Below are 22,968 nucleotides of genomic sequence, written 5' to 3' on the forward strand. Positions count from 1 at the left end.
GAATATTTACTGGACATATGAACATGTGTCCACTGCTTTATACACATTAGCTCTCGAAATCCATTCAACATTCCTATGAGACTGGTATTATTATTTCCTTTTACAGAAGACAAAAACTGGGTTAGAGGGAGGTTAGTGATGTGCCCAAGGTGACATACTCAGTGATAGGCAGAGGCAGGTTTTAAACCTAAGACTTTGACTTCTAAGCCACACCCTCCTCACTGAGCTCCCAGCCCCGCGAGGGACATTTGTTAGCACACATTATGTATGTAAGTGGAGGATAGCAGTAGGGAACAACAGACTGAACAGGGAAAGAGAAAGGGATTCAGATTTGAGGAGAAACTGATGGGGAAGTCACACACCAAGAATTCTCTGTGTGAATTGGATGAGTAAGGGACTCATGTTGTTGGAAGGTGCAGAAGTCCGTAGATAGATTTAAGTATTTTGGATTTCCAAACAGAATTCTGCTGAAAAATTAATTTGATGCCATATGGGAATTTTCAACCTAGGAAGACCCTAGAAACTTGCTTAGGGTGTTAAATAAAGGATCCTAGACAAACTAAAATTTTATGTATACAAAATGAGTATACAGAATATCATGTATCAGTGGACTGAAACAGTTGCATCTTTTCTAAACGTGTGCATACACACACACACTCATTGTGGGAAAAAGTGCATAGTAATGCCACTCAGTAAAATCTGACTCTGTTACATTGACATGCTGTTTTTTTTTTTTTTTTCAAATCTAAGAGGTACAACCTTATTTTATGTACCACTAAAAAAAACACAAAACAAAATGCTTCTAATTATAACTAGAAGGTTCCACTAATTGTAAGACACATGCTGATTTCAGCAATGATAAAATGGGAATACATCCACGTCCCTAGAATCAACCAATTCCTGTATATTCTTCCCATCTAATGTCTATGTCTAATTTGAGGTCATATCTAATTCAGGTAATTTCTAATACTGCTTTTTCACTTGCCTCATTATTTTCTATTAGGATTACAATTTTTTTTTTTCAAAATGATAGTTTTGACAGCTATATAATACTCCATTATGTGGCTATGCCACAATTTAGTTAACAAGCCTTAATTATTGGGTAGTAGGGTTTTTCCCTAATGTTTTATTATTATAAATAGTGTCACAGTAAACATTTTTGAATATAAATAAATGTTAGTATTCCTTTTTGATGAGTCCCTTAAAAGAGATTATCCCAAATTGAATCAGATGAATAGGCAGAAATATTTTAAAGACTTTACCTATATATTTCTCAATTATTTTAAGGAAAATTTATTAGTTTACACAAGAAAAGCAATTTAAAAACAGAGACAATAAGCCTAATAAGCCAATATACTTCAAGGCTCTTCCTAGAATCCAGATTCTACCAGAGAAGCCGGCACTCACTGGAGTTATGCCTTATTCTGGTCCTGTCTAGTCCCTTTTTTATTTCCCTGTTCCAGAATTGATTTCAAAGCATGTGTTGGGTCTAGACTGTTTCTGTTCAGCAAACTAAAGAGGATGTCATGCCATCTCCCTGCAAAATGGGTAGGAAGGGTCCTGAGAACTTGTAGCCTCCTGGGTTCCCTTTCTTCCAGCAAGTGGACAAATTCCTGGGTGATAATCACAATCCAGCTATGTTTTTCTACAATCTCCCTTTTCTTGACAATTCCCAAAGAGCTGAAATAAATCGTCTATGTATTTTCTGTATGTGTACACTGCCACATTTTGCTGACCAATTTGAGCCCAACAGACCAAAACAGTAAATGCTTTACCCATGTGTATTGTTTGTGAGAGTCTGACCAAGGAGGGCAGCAGGGCAGGACCCAGCACACTGTGAAGCCAGATGGGTTAAATTTAGGTTCTCCACAAGGTTGGTGGCCATAACATGTGGGTGCTCATGGCAGCTCTCCAGAGGCTTACCTCACTCAGCCTTGTCTTTTCATTCCAATCAGTCCAGTGAAAGTGTGGTTTATCTAGGAAAGGGGAAATAGAGGAGCAGAATGAGGAGAATGTAACATTGAAAATAAAATGTGTAATATATGCATCAGATAAGTTCAATTCTTTCAGCACAAATCAAAAATCTCTCTTCATGATTCAGGAAAAGAACAAAAATGCAGTATTAAAAAATACACCAAGTGACTCAAATATCACCTCTAAAATTTAGACCCACATTGAGCCTAGCCTTCAGAAATGACCTGGCAAGATGAAACAAGAGTCATTTTAGAGTCATTTAATTTCTCTAACCTCAATTTTTTGAAAGCAAAGAGCCACGGCAGTATCCAACCTCATTAGCTCAGGGAGGGGTCTGGCAAATGAATCCTGTGTAATTACAAAATCCCTCTGAAATAGCTAGTGAAAAACATGTGTATGTTCTTCCATGATTTGACTTCTCCAAAGGTATTGTCCATATGTTAATAAGCAACTTTAATTTATGCTGATATGGAAGTGATGAGTCTAATCCTAAATCTGTAATCACATACTTGGGCATGAGCATTTTCCTCAGCATGAAAGAACACTGAAAATATTCTGATGCAATAAGATTTATATGTCTTTTAAAAACTGTAATAAAGAAGCCTTCCCTTGGACTATGTTTATTCTCTTTTCAAAGAAATGCATAATTAATCATGATTGATACACTCTGTTATTATTCCTTATGAATGGATTAAGAGTACAAGTAGTTTCAGTAGAAACCCTATGATTCTTCTAAGATTTGAGAACTCTGTATCTTCAAATCATTTTAACTATTATGACTGACTGTTTTATTTTAATATCCCAAGAATGTTAAACAATAAGATACACAGTCACATTCACAAAGGTCAAGGTGAAAAATCTTCTCATTTATATGTGTTTAAACTATCAGTGTAAACATTTTTACTCAAATACACACAAATCTAACATTGCATTTCTGTCTTCAATATCATTGTCCCTCCGTGCTTCATGTAACATTTCAATAGAAGACATTTTATGGTTTTATATGTTATGAGACACATGGAATGGCGATATTAGAAATCAATCTTCATTAAGATCATATGAGAAGATAAATTGGTACAAAATTTCCACTAGAAAAAGAAAGACTCTTAGATTTGCAGAGGACACTGTGCTACTTACAGTCCATCTAGTTTGGCATTTTACCCACACCTCCAATGTAAGAATCCTAACTAACAAGGCTGATCACTAATAAGATGTGTTTTATGGAGAGGCCTGAACTTACTAAATTTGTCATCTAATTTCCCTTTCAGGTTCCAATTAACTTTGACATGTAGTCACCAAGCAAACTTAAATATATCATTTCAAATTTATTCATCACAACCACTAATCATTCTCTCATACTCTTGTTTCTCTTAAACCAGGGCTAAAATTGATACTTTTTGAGATGTTCTCAGAATGCCCTGCACATAATTCTGTCATAACATTTTCCTATCATATGATGGTCAATAGTTTAGTATGTGTGTGAAGGAGCTGACCACATCTGAATCACTGACAAGACAAAAACTATTCACAGGTATACTCACAACTTACCCATTCTCTGTTAAAGACAAACAAACAAAACCCCAAAAAACATGTGACTTTGCTCACTTAGATTGCCCCTCATCATTTCTATACTGTTCCCCCTTCATTTGAATACAGTTCTTCTCGCTTCTACACTTCTGTGATGCAGAATTGGGATAACTGATAGAAAACACCAGAACTAGAAAGTAGGAAGGGAACAAGATAGGATTTGAAGAGACAGAGCCAAGAGAGTTGATTCTCAAGAGGAAAACAGAAGAGGAAATGCATGTCTAGGATTGTGCACAGCATGGGGGTAATGTAGCAAATTGAGGAGTCAGTCACCTCAGAAGGTCAGAAAAGGCTAAATAAGAGAGGGAGAGAGAGAAAGAGAAGAGAAAGCTAATTAATTAGGTATGTGGCTGAATTGGTTTCTGAATTGGTAAGAAATCTGAGGGATTAAGTAAGTTGAGCTAAAGAGTAGGATAGAAGACAATTTTATGAAGTTTAGGGACCATGTGCTTCAATCCTCTTCACTGGTCTTTGTGAGAGAAGAATGGTAACTTAAGTTTCTTGGGGCATTCAATGACTTCTTGAATAGCAAAACACCTTGAACTAAATCAACATCTTTATATTTAATGGTATTATAATCACTTACGTACCCTAACTATCCTGCACAGTGTCTGGTACATATTGTATTTCTCTTAAGAGTTCATTAAAAGAAATGAATACCTGAAAAAGTAAAATATTACACAGTTAATTTTTCCACTAGGGAGAGAAATTACAATATGGGAATTTAACATATATGTAAAGTATTTGATACCCCATCATGCATGCATAGTGACTTCACTCATCTTTCTTTTACCAAGGATAAAACCTGTGCTAAAAAAGATAATTAAAGGAACAAAATATAGGTGTTATACCAGAAAGAAGGCCAAAAAAAAAGAATGAAATATCAAGATTTAAGTTAGACAAAATGAAAGTTTCCTTTGTTTAATAAAAATTAAGTTGGAAGCAAATTGTCAGGTCCTAAAAATAAAAAGAGACAGTGTCTTGAGGAGGCTTGAAAGTTGGTAGGTGAAAGAGAAACCTGAAAAGCAACCACACTGTTCTTAATAGAGAGAACCCCAGGTTCTAAAGTACAGAAGGAAGGACACTCAGTCTGCTTTGGGTGCCAAGAGTCAGGATTGTCTTTATAGAGCTAACAAAGTAAAAGTGCTTTTGAATTATAAATTATCATGTAAATATTTGCCCTAAAACTATACATTTGAGTTAATAGAAATATATTTCCTTCCTTCCTTCCTCCCTCCTTCCTTCCTTCATATTGGCACAGGATGGCATAAGCATTTCTTGAGCATTTATTTCCATGAGCATTGCTGGGAAATGAGAGCATCATATTCACATCTGAGGAGTCTGGATCCCAATCCCAGAGGGAATATATCAATTAATTCTAACTCCAGGAGGTGACAGTGAATTTGGAAAGATGACTGGGCTTTTAGCACAGAGAAAATGTGCTATGAACATAGTAGATACTCAGTAAAAGCCTGGGCCCTTGAAGATTGCCTTCAGTAAGACTGCCTTTTTACCAGGTGAATGTAATCTCCAGAGTTTCTACACTCCTGCTTAAAGATTTAAAACGGCTGCTTTGGACATGCACATCCTTTGTTCTACGCGATTTGTACATAAATGATGACCCCAATCAATGAAAGATTTAATTCAAACTGATGCAAATGCAACTGCCCTAGTTTCAGACAGCTGCAATGGTTATTTCAGTACATCTGGGAAACAGCTGTCGAGCCTCGTCTTTACACTGGTTTTTGTTTAACTTCAAATGAGTGTCAAGACTAAAGGAATGTAGGTGATTTGAAGGTGGTAAACGTTTCAGAAATACACAGGAAATTCTAAGCATTTTTTTTTTCTCTGAGAGCTGGCATAATGGACCGTTCTCATAGATGACCCTTCCCTATCCAGGCTCTGAGGGCACCTAGACTGGCCAGAGGGTGTAGCTAGTTTAATGACTCCAAACGCATTCTTCTCCCATGATTACACAGAACCAGTAATGGGATCATCATTTTTGAGGCCAGGGATAAGTGATTGCTCACTAGGACACAGAGGTTATGACAGGACAGACCAAAGCTGATGGGGACAGTAAGAGACAAGATGCAGAGCTTGACCTTCTGCTGCAAGAAGTTGTGGAGACCTTGCATCTGAGCCAGACAGCTGACGAGCTGCCTTCTCCTTGGGATTCCTACCACAACAATAGGCTAATAGATTTATGCCATAAAGGCACTGACCTTTGTGGGCAGGAACATTTTCTCACGGGAAAGAAAAAGGAGAAGTATGCCCATGTGTGCTATAGTTTTGACAGTGACTGACAGCAGAGACTGGCTCCAGTATCCAGGAAGCGTATGCATAGGCTTTTGCACTGTTACCCTTTGATTAACTTCTGACATACTTTGCAACATAAAACTCTTACGGGGAAATTGCTCTGTAATGCTGGCTGTAACACCTAGAAACTTTGCCAATGAGAGTGAAAATATACTCAAGAGCAGCTTGGCCTAAAATAAGATGTAGATGTATAAGAGAGAGAGAGTGTGCATGAACACTTGCCTGTGTGTGTCTATATGCTGCATATGTGTAGAGGTGACAAATGTGGGTCCTTACATTTTCTGCCTCATAATGCTATTATTCAAGTGCACTATTTTAGAAAAAGCTTCTCATATGTTACAGGCATATTGCGCATGGAGAGACTTAAGGAAGGCCAAGATGAAAATAAATAATGCATGAAGTCGGAGGCCTGAAGCAAATGTTAACTAATTTCAAAATGGGTCAAAATCACAACAATTAAGTCTCTGACATGTGAAGTCATTTTTTTCTCCCTAAAATATTAACCAACTCGCTTCACTTCTTCTAGATTGATTTGTAGAGCATGAAAGGTCATTTTGGAGGCAGAGGGGGAATTTGGCTTCTACAAGCCATCCATAATGAGAGCCAATAAATTAGGTAAAGCTCCTGTTTACCTAAGCTGAAATATTGATGTCCAAGCCCACATTGAATGCAAATCTCTACATTAATCATTTTTCTCCAGTCGGGAAATTCAGACCACGGTAACACATGCTTTGATAGACCTATACATCATAGTTATAGCAACATTAGACAGTGCCTCAGTGACAGAATACAAATATATTGCATTGGATTTCCTTCATTTTCCCCAGCCTGACTTTTATTTGTGTCTGCAAACTCTGCTCTGGGTATGTGAAGTTTTGACATGGGTTTGGAGTATTTTTGGCTCAGGAAATAACTGAAGATTGGTAACAAGAATTTTTTGTCGCTTACCTGCCAAGCAAATCTGGAGGAGGCTCACATCAAGTTCCTCCAGCACAGATCCTGATGATCAAGTTCCCCAGCCCGTCTTCCCTTAATATACAGTGATATCCCCCATGCTTCTCAAAGTACGATCCCTGAACCTCCTGCTTCTGGGTCTTTGGATGCTTGCTGGGAAATGCAGTTTCCTAGGCCCCATACTAAACGTATTCAATAAGATTCCCTTAGTGGGTCCAGGGAATCTTCAATTTTGTGGGATCCCCAGTTGTTTATTATGCACACTATTGTTGATAATTGTCATAGACAGCTATCAGCCTTAGGCTCCTAAGGACCACTCTGATCTTGCCACTTTTCTACTCAGAGTCATTCTATACCTAAGTATGTTCTAAAGGTCTACCCAGTTTTATACTTAGCTCACCCTCTTCTACTTATCTACAGGTTCTACTTAGACAATTCTCATCCATTACTAAGACTGCCATTCTCTCCATTTGCAGAAAACTCCCATACCACTATTTCCAACAGCAGTGGTTTCTCTGAGCTCAGATGCATATATGAAATTGCCTGCTGGACTTCTCCAATTGGAGTCAATCTGACCCGAACTGAACTATGCTTCTCTCCATGCCACCACCCATCCAGAGAGAAATCCTGGTATTCTCCTTGATCCCTCCATCTCCCTGTTATTTTCATCAAGTAAATCATCAAATAAATGGCCTGTGTCCTCTCTCCATAGTCCCTGTGATGACCCCTCCTCTTCTTTTCTTCTAGCCATGCCCAACATTCAGGCCTTCATCACTTCTCACCTGCACCATGGTCTCTAACTATTCATCCTGTCTTCTCTCTTGAACTGCAAAAGCCAATCTCCCATGTGGTTGCCAAGTAGTCTTTCTAAAACTAAATCTGAGTCACATGCTTTCTTAAAACCATACCTCCTCATGTGGGATAAAACCTGGGTTGCCTGGCATGACACACCTGCCCTTTTCTGTCGTGCTTTCAACACAACAGTTTGTGGTAATCACATACAGACCAGCCTTTTTCAAAAATTTGCATCTTATCTCCTATTTTCTTTCTGCCTGGAATGTCCTTTACACCTCACTATTTCCAGTTAGAAAGTAATTACTCAATAATGATAAGGATTGTTACAAATTTTATTTTATAATAATATTTTCTAACATTGAGTACTTACTCTATACGAAGCATTGAATTAAAGATTCTTTTTTGGCAGGGGAAGGGGGGTGCCTGGGAGGCTCAGTCAGTTTTGGCTCAGGTCATCATCTCAGAGTCGGGGGATTGAGCCCCAGGTCAGGCTCTGTGCTCAAGCTCAGAGTCTGCTAAAGTCTCTTTCTCTCTCTTCCCCTGTCCCTCCCCCAAACTTGCGCTCTAAATAAATAAATAAATAAATAAATAAGAAAAATCATTTTAAAAAAATAAAAGATAAAGATTCTGTCTTGGTTCTCACAAGGATCAAAATGTGGTAGTTACCATTAGCAGTCTTTTTAACAAACCCTTGTTCAGGTTAATATTTTCTCAAGGTTTTCCTTAATCTCTAGTCCAATTTAGTGTTCCTCTTATGACCACGAACAGTCCTTCTGCTTACTTCAGCTAAAATGTTTAACCTACAATATCAACATAATGTGCTTTTATTTTCCTCTCTTAATCAGTAAATTACCTGCTCCAAAAAAACAGAGCATATGTCTTATTCAGCTCCATTTTCGGAGCATGTAGTCCCAAACCTGGCACAGCCAATGTTTCCTTAACTCAACAGACCTGATACACTGTCATGAAGAATATCACTGAGTGTCCTGAATGTCTCTTCTCAGCATATTACTGGGAGACTATCTGATCTAACATCTTGAACTTCAAGGGGAGAGTCAGGGCCATGCTCCTGTTTATATCCCCCTGCAGTGGCTAGTACTGTATCTTTTATATGATCAATGTTCAAAAGTGTTGGTAGAAATTTAACTGCTACTATCTAGATTTCAGGAATATTAAACTGATGTTTGGTTCTGCTAAATCTTAGAAATACACAGTACACAGAGTCACTGTTAAAAGCAAAATCATTAGGCGCGCTAGCCGTATTTAAGCAGCATGATGTCAGAACAGATATTCATTAGACTTAATGGATTTGTGTGTGTCAGATGGAATAAATGTAAGAAGTTATGACAGAGTGCAAAAAGGAAATAGAAACAGATTCCTGTGGTAAAAAAAGGGAAAATGTCATCTTGTGGAAAGACAGAAACCTCAAGAATTAAGGGACTCGATGGCTTGCATTCTTTTCCACTAAATGTTTAACACTTGTTCAATAATCATGCATTTTTTACTATATCTGTGTATGATTATTAGAATAATATAATAATAATGAGCCATTGTTCTACTTATTGAGTGCATACTCTGGCTAGGTGTCTCACATAGCTCAATATATGTGTTAGGTATGCATGGTCTCCCATTTTACAAATGTGAGCGCTGAGGCTCAGACGTGTTTAGTACTTTCTCAAGGTCAATGTCCTACTAGATTTGCATATAACATTCTGTGTACTCATTCATTTAGCAAACACATGCTGAATAGTAACCATGCCAGACATGGTAGTAGGAGCTAAACATATAAGGATGAATGAGAACTTTAGGGAATTCAGTCTTGTTGTGGAGTCATGGAAAATAACACTTGAGATACAGAGTGTCAGCTGCTCTGAGAGATTTAACCTGTGGGAACGATGATGGGGGTTGTGACAACCTGTGACATCGGTATCTAATTCAGCATGGAGTAAAAAGGCGTAAGTCATCATGGAACACTTCCCAGTAAGTCACAAAATGTCTGGCTTTATGAGGGAAGAATCTTATCTCAGATGGAGGGAATAACACATACCGTTGACCCAGAAATTGGCCCCAGCCCACCTTTCTTATCCCTGCTTTTACCAGAATGTGTGTGAGAAACATGGCAGACCATCTTGATTGTGCACTTTCAAAGTGGACACCTTGAGAGATGATGTTGAGTAGACCACTTGACTTAGAGTGCTGCTATCCGAGGTGCTCAATGAAGATGGAGGTGTGTACCATGGAGGGGTGCTAAAAGTTTGGCCTACATAGATGCAAATGGTACCTTTTAGTGATTGTGCAGGGTACAACCTGAGCACTATCAAGGACAGTCTATTCCAGGCATTGTGCTGTGTCTCTGACATACTTTATATGATTTATTCCTCACAATGATTCTACAGATTACTTTGCTTGCTTTCATTGTATGGATAAGGAGACTTAGACCCCAGGAGTTTAAATAACTGTCCAAAAATGATACACAGAACAAATAAAAGAGATAGGATTTAACCGAAAATATCTATGGCTTCAAAATCCTTGCTTTGTCTGCTCAGGAATCAGGAATGTAAAATATATATATCCTATTTCACTCCTTGGCAAGCTCTTCTACAGACTTACAGAAAGGTACTTTCTTCTCCCAGTCTAGTCCTCAAGGGGAACAAGACGACCTGCTGCTTCTGCATCAGCTTCTCGATGAGTAGCAGGCTGTGTGGGCCCTATTTCCTTCCATTTTTCTGCTTCTCCCTGATTTGACTCTTTGTCTTTTACCCTCACTTCCCCCACAATCCAGGTAGAAAAGGGTCATTCCTTTGACTACATATGCTAGTAAGTTTGTTCTTATTAGCTTGCTACCTTGTGTCTATTAAACTGTCCCAATGTTAATCTAGGTCACAGAAGGCCAATAGAAATCCCCTATTAATGTAATATTTCTTAAGTACCATATGTTACCAGGTTTACAGGAGCTCGAGCAGAGCCACTAATGGGAACTATAAGCTTGGAGTAATGAAATAAATACGAAAAATGACTCTAGCAAGAAGTGAGGGCTTCCTTTGAACACACTTCTGTCTCACTTTTAGGCCTGTGGGGTTGTTAAGTCTAATTTTATGACTAGTGTCATGTAAAACTTCTCTGTCTTTACTGTATCTTTAGCCATGAAGTCCCCCCTTTCACTTTAGTTTATTCCAGATTTGGGTTGAAATCCCAGAAGTGGTAGGTTTCTGCTCTGAGCATACTGTGCATTAATCTACCACACACCAGAGTCCATTAATTTTGAATAGTGCTATCAATTATACTACGTGACAGGGAGATAACTATGTTATCACCTTTGCAGAAGTATCTTTCTTAGGAAATCTATACAGCTTCATCAAGACTCTAATGCTGATGGATAACTCTCTCCTCAAAAATCACAACTTGATTGCATTTTTCTTTCATGGGATCTTAAAAATGCAAGCAAATAGAAGACTTCTGAGGCTTATAATACGTATCCACAGAGACAATGAATAAGCTTAACATTACTCTTCTAATAAAAAATAAGATTGTTTCTGCTTATTCTGGGCCCTTTAAATAAGCATAAAAGTACCCAAAAAGACAATGTTAGCACTTGTACCTAGCCTTGTGAGTTTTCCCAGGTTTACCTATTAGGTGCCACTGTGAAGTGACTCTTGTTTGTTTTGTTTGGTTTTGGTTTTTTGGTGGTATTTATTTGTTTATTTATTTATTTATTTCAGTGAGAGAGAGAGAGAAAGCAAGTGCCAGGGGGAGGGGCAGAGGAAGAGGGAGAAGGAGAGAGAAACTCAAGCAGACTCCGTGCTGAGCACAGAGCCCCATGCGGGACTTGATCTTACAACCCTGAGATCAGACCTGAGCTAAAACCAAGAGTCAGACACTTAACTGTGCCACCCAGGTGCCCCATGACTCTTGTTTTTTCCCCCCATTTGGCTCTGTCCCATTATCCTATTCTGTTTAGATCCCTCATACTGGGAAATTGACCTTCTTCCTGGCCTTTCTTTAGGATATCTTTTAGTTTGTGTTCTTCCCTCAAAAACTCCAATAGAAAAGAACAAATTCACCTTTGTGCTAAGTTTCACTCTCTTAAATGATTTCTCGTAGATCAGGCATACTAGAAATATTAGAAAGCAACTCAAAACTCTTCGTGGCTTCCCAACCAGCTCCAAATAAAATAGAATCTCTTTGCCAACTATATGGTACAAGCCACTCACTCATTCATTCATGCAATAAGCACATGTTGGGTGCCCACTCCATGCCAGCCACCCTTGTAGGTTACTATTGACAAGATGGAAGCATTTTATCTCCCCTAAACTTAATAAAGGGGAAGGAAAATAGCAATGAGCAAATACATGTATAATACGATTCAACTGCAGATAGCAAAGTAGGATACAGAAACCAAAGCGGGGTAACATGTTGAGCAATGGGAAGAAGAAAGGAAGGTCAGAGTTGCCACAGGTAAGCCAGTCAGGAAAGACCCTTGAGGAGGTGATGCTGGAACAGAGATCAAAGATTCTAATGAAAACTTTCCAGACCTTGTGACTGTCAAGTGCTCAGAAGCTGAGGCTGGACTGCATTTGGCAATTTTAGGAGAGAGAATGAAGCCAAAATGTTTAGGGCAGAGGGAGTGAGGTTAGTTGGACAGGGGCTAGATCAGGCAGGCCCAGGAGCAAAAGGAAACCAAGGACTGTTCTGAACCACTCCAATATGTCTCCTGTCTGAGGACAGACAGAACAAGAGGTTTCTTCACTCCCTAAATGAATGACAATGAGTCTCAACTTTGCAAGGGAATCATTCTACTTGCATGTCAATAAAAATGGATTTTCATGTCCTCTCAATATTTCCTTAGGCTGAAGCAAATAAAATGAATGTTTTAGAAGAATATTTAGTAGTATTAGACTATGCTCACAACATTTTCTTTCCAGACAAAAACAAAGAACACCACAGGGTACTTGGTCCCATTTCCTCTTACAAATTATATATATTTGTATGTGTGTGTAACATTTATATATAATGTTTGTTTTTAATTATATATGTATATAGTTCATAAAATATATGTATGAAAATGCCACAAAATTATACAGTATAATATTGAGACTAATTTTATGGATGATATTATTCTACTTTTTTTATTACTTTTACTTTATTTCCCAAAATTTCCACAATAAATATTCATGACTTTAATAATTAAAAAGATCGAAAACTGAAGGCCTTTTAAAAATTGACCCAATTTGCAGATACTTACGAAAATGTGGAGGGAGATATATTATTTAGAACTGTTAATCAGGGACGCCTGAGTGGCTCAGTCGGTTAAGTGTCTGCCTTCGGCTCAGGTCATGATCCCAGGGTCCTGGGATTGAGTCCCACATCGGGCTCCTTGCTCAGCAAGGAGCCTGCTTCTCCCTCTGCCTGCCTCTGTCTCTCTCTCTCTGATAAATAAATAAAATCTTAAAAATATATATATATATATCTATATATATAGAGAGAGAGAGAGAGAACTCTTAATCATTCATGTACCTACTACTAATTAAAAGTATGATGTTGGACATGTTGCTTAACTTCTCAGAGTCTCAGTCTTATCATTTGATAATGTGTAGGATTATTATGAGAAGTAAATTTTAAAAATTGGAAAGCAATAAATCTACAGAAATATCTTAATCATACTCTTTTAGGGGTCAGGAATTATACCTGCAAAATTGGTGTCCTGAGACCAATTCAAATGTGTGTGTGTGCCAGGGGATGGAGGGTTCCTACACATACAACCAAGCAATTCTAACACCAGCAGGGTGTCCCGAAAATTCAACTCAGTGCAACTGAATTCCAACACTATCTACCAGGAAATAGCCTCAGATTCTACAGGTTGAGGGTTCAGTCCTACAGGACTGCCCTTACTTCAGACACCAGCCAGAAGCCCAGGTTGTTAACTGCATTTCTGACCAACTGGCTATAAATCAGAGTCCCAGGACCTCCTCCTCAGGTTCAATTTGCTGGAACAACCTACTGAACTATGAGATTACTGGTTTATTACAAAAGGATATAACTCAGGAAGAGAAAAATAGGGCAAAGTGTGGGCAAAGGGTACAGAGCTTCCATGCCCTCCCCAGGTATGCCACTCTCCCCAATCTCCACGTGTTCACCAATGTGGAAACTCTCTGAACCCTGTCCTTTGGGGGTTTTTGGAGGCTTCATTACATAGCCATGAATGATTAAATCATGGGTCATTGATAACTGATTCAACTTCCAGCCCCATACCACTCCCTGAAGGTCAGGGGCTAGGACTAAAAATTTCCTGTAATTTGGAGTTTGGCCCATTGGCAACTAGCCCCCATTCTTAGGTGCTTTCCACAAGTCACTTTATTAACATAACAAAGGACACCTTTATAGCTCTCCACACTTAGGAAATTCCAAGGGCTTCTGGAGATGTGAGCCAGAATAGGGGACAGAGACCAAAAATATGCATTTCTCATAATAAATCACAATATCACAGCTGTATGCATATGGTATCTTGCAGAGTTTTAATGTAGTAACTTTAGAAATCCATATAGAATCCTCAGAAAACAAGGTTACAAGACCCCTCAACTTCTGGAACATGTTCATTATTTACCTATAAAATTGTGAAATCTAAACCTGAACACAAATTCCAACCAGGTTTGATTAGCACCTGCCTAACTAAATTCATTCTCAAATCAGGTAGCAATTTAGTAGTCCTATCATTAGTTGTCTTAAGTGCACTTCCAATACGGTATGCAGGAAAGGTGTTGGTCTTCAAATGCATCTGGGATAGTGAGTGGCTCATAATAAGTACTCAATAAATGATGGCTACTCTTGTAATAATTATCACTATTACTATTTTTGAACCCTTAAGATATTTTATATTTGTAACCACTAAGCCATAGCTGCCTGCTGTTATCCAAACACATTTTTATTTTCAGATCTCTAGATAGAACATTCATCTTTGTTAAACTGCACGTTGTGAGAGAGAATTAAGTAGTCTTACTGTAGCCTGTTAAAATCTCTTTGGATCATGATTCAGTTGGAAACTGTATGCAGTCTCTTTCCAGATGCCTGTCACTCGTGCATTTGATGAGCTGTCTACTAGATCTTCAGCAAAGCCACGGATAAAAATGTTGACTGCAGCAAATTCGAAGGCAGTGGCTTGTGTGCTGCACATGCCCCACTGTGAAAAATGGCAGGCTGAAATCTTTTTAATCATTTAATTTTAACCCTGGGTCAGTGCATTTATCTGAAGTCCATTTAAAGTTATAGGATGTAAGGCCATTTGAAAATTGTCATTAGTTGTCATTATTTTAAAAGATAAACTGAATCACCATTCAAATTTAGAAATTTCTTAATATATTTGAGCAGTATAATTAAGGAAAATCAGCTAATCCTTTAAAATTTACTCTGTTCTAGGCTCTAAGCCAGGTCCTAAAGAAGTTTACAGTCTAATGAAGCACGCAGATATATAAATATATCATTCCTGTATATGTTGTCAAGTGCTATAACACAGGCATTCACAAGTGTTTCTAGAGCATCACAACCAAATTTCTTGCCACAAAATTATAAAAGTGTTAGAGCTGGAAAATACTATATAGATTATCAAATCCAATCTCCTCATCATATCCATAAAAAAACTAGCTGAGAGAGGGGAAGCAATTTATCCAAGTTTACACAGCTAATTTGTGGATCAGAACTCAGATGTCTAAGTACCAATTCAGTATTGCTTCTCCTCTCCTCCCCTTGACAATATTCTCCCGAACCAATAAATGTATGCATTTATTGGCAATAATCAAATACCCTGTCTGAAGATGTCTTTTCATAATCTAGGGTAGATACAGATACAGAAGAAATAGAAAATTTGAGTTTTTACCCAAGAATATACCTAAAGAATTAACATATATGCTCATGCACAATTAAATTCCCTTAAATTCCAACATTAGCTTGTCATTATTTGTTTGTTTGGGTGTTTTTCCTCCTCAGTGGAGTGTATGAAAATACAATAACAACACCTTGTTAATTGAAGATTCAGGCTTGTTAGTTTTTAATTATTCATTCCACAAATATTTATTGGTTTTTTACCATATAAAAAGTCCTTTGCAAAATAAAATATAAAGTAGCTACGGCAGCACCCCTTAAGGAAGTCTGTTTGTCTTGGCAGTACTCTGCTCTTTGGGTTACGAAGAGCCTAATGGAATGTGTCATAAAGCATAATGAACACCCAATAGTCCAGGCTCTCACTCTTACCAAGAACACGCAGGCTACTCTCACTCTTCTAGGGTGTCTGCTCTACCATAAATTAGAAGATCCAGGAAATATTCAGTGGACCTTACTAACTGAAAAGAATTGAGATACGTGATTTAAGTGATATTTTCTCATTTGGTTTTCCCAACTACTCTGAAAGATTGATATTTTAATTCCTCCCTAGTTGATATAGCTGAAAACCTGAGGTTTATATATACTGACTAACTTGTCTCAGGTTACACATCAAGTAAGTGGAGAAACTAGAATTTGAACGCAAGTCTGCATGACTGCAAAGCCTATGCTCTTTCCACAGTACTTCTGGAATCAAAGTGTGGTGAGGGCCATGAGTGTGTCTAATCCTGGGACAAATGGATAAGGGGAGCTTGGAAAGAGTCAGTCCATTGCTAAAGTCAATAATTTGCCTTTGTTACAGGTGAAACCTGTACTTCAAAATACAGTTTTCTCGGGGTGCCTGAGTGGTTCAGCTGGCTAGGTGTCTGCCTTCGGCTCAGGTCATGATCCTGGGGTCCTGGGATCGAGCCTCACATTGGGCTACTTGCTCAGTGGGGAGTCTGCTTCTCCTTCTCCCTCTGCTGCTCCCCCTTCTTGTCCTCTCTCTCTCTCTCTGTGAGTCAAATGAATAAACTTAAAAAATCTTTTTAAAAAATGTACAGTTTTCTCTAAGCTGAAATTCACACACATATGTACACACACACACAAATATATATTCCTCAAGTATCTCTAAGTAAAAATCTGTACTTGATCTGTGAAATTCTACATTAAAAGCTATTATTTGCCATTACTGTTAATGATTATTTTTCACTTTCTGAAGCTTCCAATTCTGTATTTATAATATGGACAGTTACTTGCAAAATAATTTACTGTGATTTTCTTTTTTTTTTTCCAATGTGGATGGTTCTGGCACTGAGTTTATCTCCCCTTAAGCACATTTCTCTATGGCCATGCCAGATTGCCTTAGCTATTTGGTCTTACCAAAAGCTTACTTGCCAGAAGCTTCCCCAGGGAAATTAGGCAGCTCTAAGAAGCTCCAGATCTTTTAGCCCCAAGTTTCCTCAAAATAACGTGGACCATTTTCAAACTCTTCAGTTCCATCTCACTGGTTCCTGGATGAGTTGTGTAAGATTTTTGAATGACCTTGGTCCACCCTAATTTGAAATCACCAAAGGTAACAGAAAGAAAAGCTGAGAGGGAATTATTCCCAGACAGATCCACAGGAAAGTGACACAGGCTCAGTATAGGGTGCCTAATTTCTTTTGGATGGCTTCTGCTTTTGTTTGTTTTACTTACTAGATGGCTTCTTTCCTCATGATGACAAAGGAGTTTCTGATGAGAAGAGGCATCCCCCTGGCTTTCTATTAGAAGGCAGAAATGAAAAAGCAGGGGACAGTCTCTGAATCCTTCTTTCATTTATCTTTCTAAAAGTAAACTTGCAATATAGACAGAAGACTTAAATAGTAAGGGCTTCAGTTAATTGCACAGTGATATGCAGTGGGGATAAAACAATAAATAGGATCAACAGAGTTCTTCACTCACGAAGCCTATAGTTAGTCATGAATGAGGTCATTTTCATAAAGTGAGATACATATCAGGAACAGAAGTACCAAGAGAACTGAGATAGGGCTCCAAACCCAGATCTATAGGGCTGGGAAAAGTTCTAACTTTTTACCTATGTCTACTCATCCTCAGAGATTATATATTTTTAATCTAACAGGCGCTTAAATAACATTTGTTAAACCCATACACCATTATAAGTACTTTATAAGCATTAACTAATTTAATCTTCATATTAATCCTAGGAGATAGGTACTACCATGAACAGCCCCATTTGATGGACAAGGAAACTGAGACAAAGGTAGTTTGCATAACTTGCCAAAGGTCACACAACTAGGAAGTGACAGATATGGAATTTGAACTGAGAGGATAAGCTCTTACTGCTAAAACAAACACCTCTCTGTAAATCCCTTAAAAGGAAAAGATCCTATGAGCTGGTCTGCAGGGGAGGCTCATATTCTACAGTGCTGGGAGAGTACAGGAGTGAGGAACAATACTCATTTCATGGCCTGGTTTACAAGAAAAGGAGAACACCAAGAAACTGCTGGGGCGAGAGCTAGGCCAGGGCCAGGCAGTGGAAAGGCCTGCATGAGGTTCCTGCTAGGATACTGCAACAGCCTATCCATATTTCACTTTGCTGTCTAACCCAGGACCATTGTAGTAAGTGCCAATCTCTGAAGAAGGGAACATGTAAATAATCTTTCCCCACCTAAAAAGCAATTTTTGCAGGTAGTAGTTTCCCTCACATTTCTCCTCCACATTCAGAGAGAGATTGATGATAAAGACCCCTTTTCTGACAGGCAAGTCCAAAACTGCCCTCACACTGCCAGCCTTACAGAGGAAATGAGAGAACAGTTGGTCAAATCAGAGAGAGGATATCCTCTTTGTTGCTACCAACCATAACCCAAAAAATAACTGTACTTCCCAATAACCAGAAAACTAGAAGAACAGAGAGTGGGAAAGAGAAAAATGCATCAAATTCATGGAAGAGAAAACATCAGAAATGCAGACAGGGCTCTGCATGTTCTCAGAGCAAATGATCACTTGGATATGTCTCCTCATCTATGGGGAACCAATCAGACCTTATGGGTAGCTCTGTAGTTAATCAATGGGCTCCCTTGGTACTATGCCTGTTTCATCAGGAACACTCAAAACAGGCTTCTCCTTTTTATTAGCAAAAGCAGTTTTTGAGTAGTGACTCATCTTCCTTAGTAGCTTTGTGATCTTGCATATGTCATTTAACCTAGCTGAACCTCCACTGTCATCCATTAAAATGAGTGTAAAGAAGTGAAAGAATTTATCATTCTGACAACCAGAATTTCTATTAGGAAGAGGACTGTGTTTTACAGAAAAACACCTTGATAAGCTCTGATGTTCGCTGATTGGCACCATAGCTTCAGGGAAGAGGGACAAGATGCTCAATGTGGGAAAACTAAACTTGAAGCAAGGGAGGAGAGAAAAAAACCTAGAAGACAAGAAGGGGAAGAAAAGCAACAGAAGACCCTAATGGGGAGTTGCTAAAGTCAACTGGGGTTAAGGATGTATGAAACTCCATAGTGTGTTAACAAAAGGCATCATAAGAACAAAGTTTATTAATATTCTATTCTAAGTTGTTTACATTGTGTTATATAAACCCTTCTGTTTTGCATACATCTTAAGGACAGATAAAGACAGACATATTTATTAGGAGTACTGATTTTTTAAAAGATTCTATTTATTTATTTGAGAGAGGGAGAGCGAGAGAGCATGAGCGGGGTGGGGGGAGGTAGGGGCAAAGGGAGAAGGGGGAGAAGTAGGCTTCTCACTGAGCCAGGAGCCCAACAGGGGGCTTGATCCCAGGACCCTGAGATCATGACCTGAGTTGAAGGCAGATGCTTAACTGACTGAGCCACGCAGGTGCCCCAGGAGTGTTGATTTTAGAGAAATGGAAGAACCAGAGTTCCAAGTGTAGGTCAACAAAGATGACCCAGGATAGAACATGTACCCAGACAGGTGAGTGGCCATGAATAGAGAACTTTTAATATATTTAAGGAACTACTGTATGTCTACTGGCACAGGTAGGTGGTGAGGAGAAGTAAATCAATGTTACCTAGGTTTTGAGAGATAAGGAACTTCCCAACCAAGAGCTGGTTACCCAAGCATAATCATATTAATTTGGCAGGCAAATGACTTCACCTCTGCATCACATTGCCTGGCCTTTAGTAGGTGCTCTCCCTCCTTCATCCTCTCCCTCCATTATCTGTACCTGGTTGGTATTATATCTAGTCTTTAATAAAGATGCTCTAGTTTTACTTTGGAGTACATATTTCTACATTGTAGTCCACATCATTCCAAAGGGGAAATATTAGCTTGTCTGTTCCAAGCTAGAGATTGTTGCATTCAATCTCTAGAATGCACTTTTTCCCCCCTTTAAGCCATATCACCCCAGTGAATATTCATCTGTGTAAAAGTGATTCATTATCACCTTTCATTTTTACCATCAACTGTCTTACTGTTCATTACCATCCAGAGGCTGGTTTCTCATTTTTGTCCTTGAATCTGCAATTTTTATTTCCTCTGCAGACTACTTTTCACATCTCCTTTTACAGTTTCTGTCTTCCCCCATAACCATCCCTCTGTGTCCCATGATCAAGCTGAGTGGCAGTCACTAAATTATTGGGTATTCTCTGCAACTTCCCAGCATCGATGATTTTCGGCTATTTAATCTGCTCATTCTTTTCAGTCAGCTATATATTGGGAAGGATATATGGGTATTACCACTCACAAAGCTCAAAATGTGAGGGAGCTTACTCAGACAAGTGTCTTTGGCTGATTTAGAGATCAACTTCCTGTTTATTATCAACTATTATCTGTGTAGATTTTTTTCTTTCAATCCTCTTTGTCTTTCTGTCTCTAGTTCTGTGCGACCATGTTGCTTAGCTTCCTGTGCCATCGCAATGGTGTTCTTCCATTACTAATGCCATTCTTCACTCTCAATACCTGGATTTAAGATTCCCTGCAGCCCTCTCTCTCTCTTTTTTTTTTTTTATAAACTATTTTGGTTAGTTCCCACTAGACATGAAAACAATCTCAGGCATCCTGGATTTTTCATAGGGATTCTTCCATGAAATACTCAACTTGGCCATATAGCATCTCCCTCTGGTTCCCACTTCTCTCTCTTTCTCTCTCTCTCCCTATCTCTCTCTCTCTCTTTCCTTTCCTTCCCTTCCCTTCCTTCCTTCCTCCCCCCGCCCCCGAATTAAAGTAGTAGAGAGTTGATTAATCATACTCCTTAACTCAGGAATATTATCAATTAACATCATTGGTTCATGAAAATCCCCTCCTTTATTTTATATAGTTTTTTTTTCATTTCACAATGTCTTATTCTCATTTGTTTGCATGTATTCACACAGCCATTTCTGCTGTAATGCTTGTTTTGAAATCATGAATTTGCTCCAATGCCACTGACATAGAGAACAATTTAAGCATAACACAAATTTCTCTTTATGCATAACTCTATCGAGGAGAAACACCAGGTGAATGTAGAAAACTGAGCCCCACTGACTGGAGCCCTGCAGGAATACACAACACACACACACACACACACACACACACACACACACACACATATACACACACAGCTACCTCAATTCAGCACGTGTTATGAACCATCCACACTCGCACCTGCGTACAACTTTCTGCCTGATATCAGAGAAGCCTCATTTCTACCACCTCATGGTAGCTCACAAGCTGCGACCCTCCCTGTGCTCATTTTCACAAGAAAAATCCTGATCTTTTCAACATGAAGTTATAGTGGGTATGTACTGTAGTATATATGGATGTTTTCCAATTGCTTAACATACATGCAATTGTGCCACAGCTTTTATTAGATGCAGATCTTTTTAGTCACTGACAGTTTTTGAGTGCTATTCCCAAACCCATTTCCCTCACAAGCATTGTAGTTTTATTGTAAAATTTTGTATAGCAAGATTATTTTTAGGAAAGAATATGTTGCATTATAAAAAAATGACTATTATTGTTTTGAGCACATGTATTTTTAATTTATAAAAATTGAAAAATGAAAATGAAAATGTTATGTCACCCTGTTTTCTACTATTTTTGTTGTTGTTCTAAGCGCTATGCTTTCAGATCTTTCAATGTTGCTATGTATGGTTTCTCACTACTTATGTATTACTCCTCCACATTTTGCCACTCTCATTTTGCTACCCTGTAAAACCCCCTTCTAGATCTGCACAGCACTTTCTTTGGAATAGAGATCCAAAAGTGGAATAGCTAGGTCATAGAGTCAGCAAACCTTTACTTTTCCTAAAGAGTGTGAGCTTGCTCTCAAGAATGCATATGCTGGGGGTGCCTGGGTGGCTCAGTAGGTTAGGCATCCAACTCTGTTTTGGCTCAGGTCATGATATCGCGGTTATGGACTGAGCCCCACATTGGGCTCTGCGCTCAGTGCAGAGTCTACATTAGATTCGTTCTCCCCCTCCTTCCTGCTCACTCACTCTCTCAAGTAAATAAATAAAATCTAAAAAAAAAAAAAAAAAAAGAATGCCTATGCTGGTCTACTATCTCCAAAACAATGCATAAGCACACTTACTTGGCACTGAGATGCAGAGTGTTCTAAATTTTGCCTATCTATTGTGTATTTTCTCTGTCATTTCTTCTTAGTCTTCTGATCACTTCAGACCACTTGTGATTCTTTCAATTGTATTTCTCCTGAGACTCAATCCACAGTGGTAACCCTTCAGCTCTGGCATTCATATTCCCCTCTCCTTCATCCATATCCATTCCACGGTTACACTGATTTTGTCACCATCTTTCTCTAATTTCTCAATAAATATCCCACCAGTACCACCAAGACCCAGCTGCCTGTTTACTAGTTCAGTACAGACTCTCATATCTAAATCCTCCATTTTATTCATTCATTCCTCTATAATCAAAACTTGGACACAGTGCATGCCTAAATATCTGTTGAGGCTCCTCTCACATATCACCTCTTCTGTGAAGCCTTCTCTGACTACGCTACCTAAAGTGGAAATAATTCCTTTATTCCACAAAACCTGACATGCATTCACTACTGTTGTTTTTTTTTAACCTCTTTGCTTTGTTAATATTTGCTTATATATCTTTCTTTATGAGGGCTTCCTGAGCTACTTAAGGGTAGGGCATTTGTCCTATTCATCTTAATTTCTCCCACCTTTAGTAGGCTCTCAAAAACTCCCCTTTGAGTGAGTGAATAAAATGAGCCAAAAAAATGAATAAATCAAATGTTATTTTATATCAAGTGCCCTTAAGTAATCAAAGTTTGTAATGCCCAATATTCTAGTCATAATTTAAAACTCTTTATTAACATAGAACAAAAAATAAGATGAGATAATTTTTAATTAAAAAACTGTATCTGAAAACCAATTCACAAAGGAGACTGCTTGATTATTTGACACTTTTTTTTTCCTTAGCAAAGGATGTTTTATTAATTAGCCTCTCTGGTCTATAACACTTTTCTATAGTTATCATACTGTATATCAGTAATGCTAGGAT

General features: G+C 38.4%; 1 protein-coding gene across 2 annotated transcripts in view; it reads right to left on the bottom strand.

The window, feature by feature from the left end:
• The window catches only part of TENM4 (teneurin transmembrane protein 4), a 2,958,785-nt gene that overhangs the window by 1,761,256 nt on the left and 1,174,561 nt on the right, over window positions 1-22,968 (bottom strand). For both annotated transcript variants that reach the window (XM_078058602.1, XM_078058603.1), the window contains exon 5: window positions 1,924-1,976. The gene's annotated coding sequence lies outside the window, so the exon portion shown is untranslated. The remainder of the gene's footprint in view (window positions 1-1,923; window positions 1,977-22,968) is intronic.

This window comes from Halichoerus grypus, chromosome 11 (assembly GCF_964656455.1).
Source record: "Halichoerus grypus chromosome 11, mHalGry1.hap1.1, whole genome shotgun sequence".
NCBI lineage: Eukaryota > Metazoa > Chordata > Mammalia > Carnivora > Phocidae > Halichoerus > Halichoerus grypus.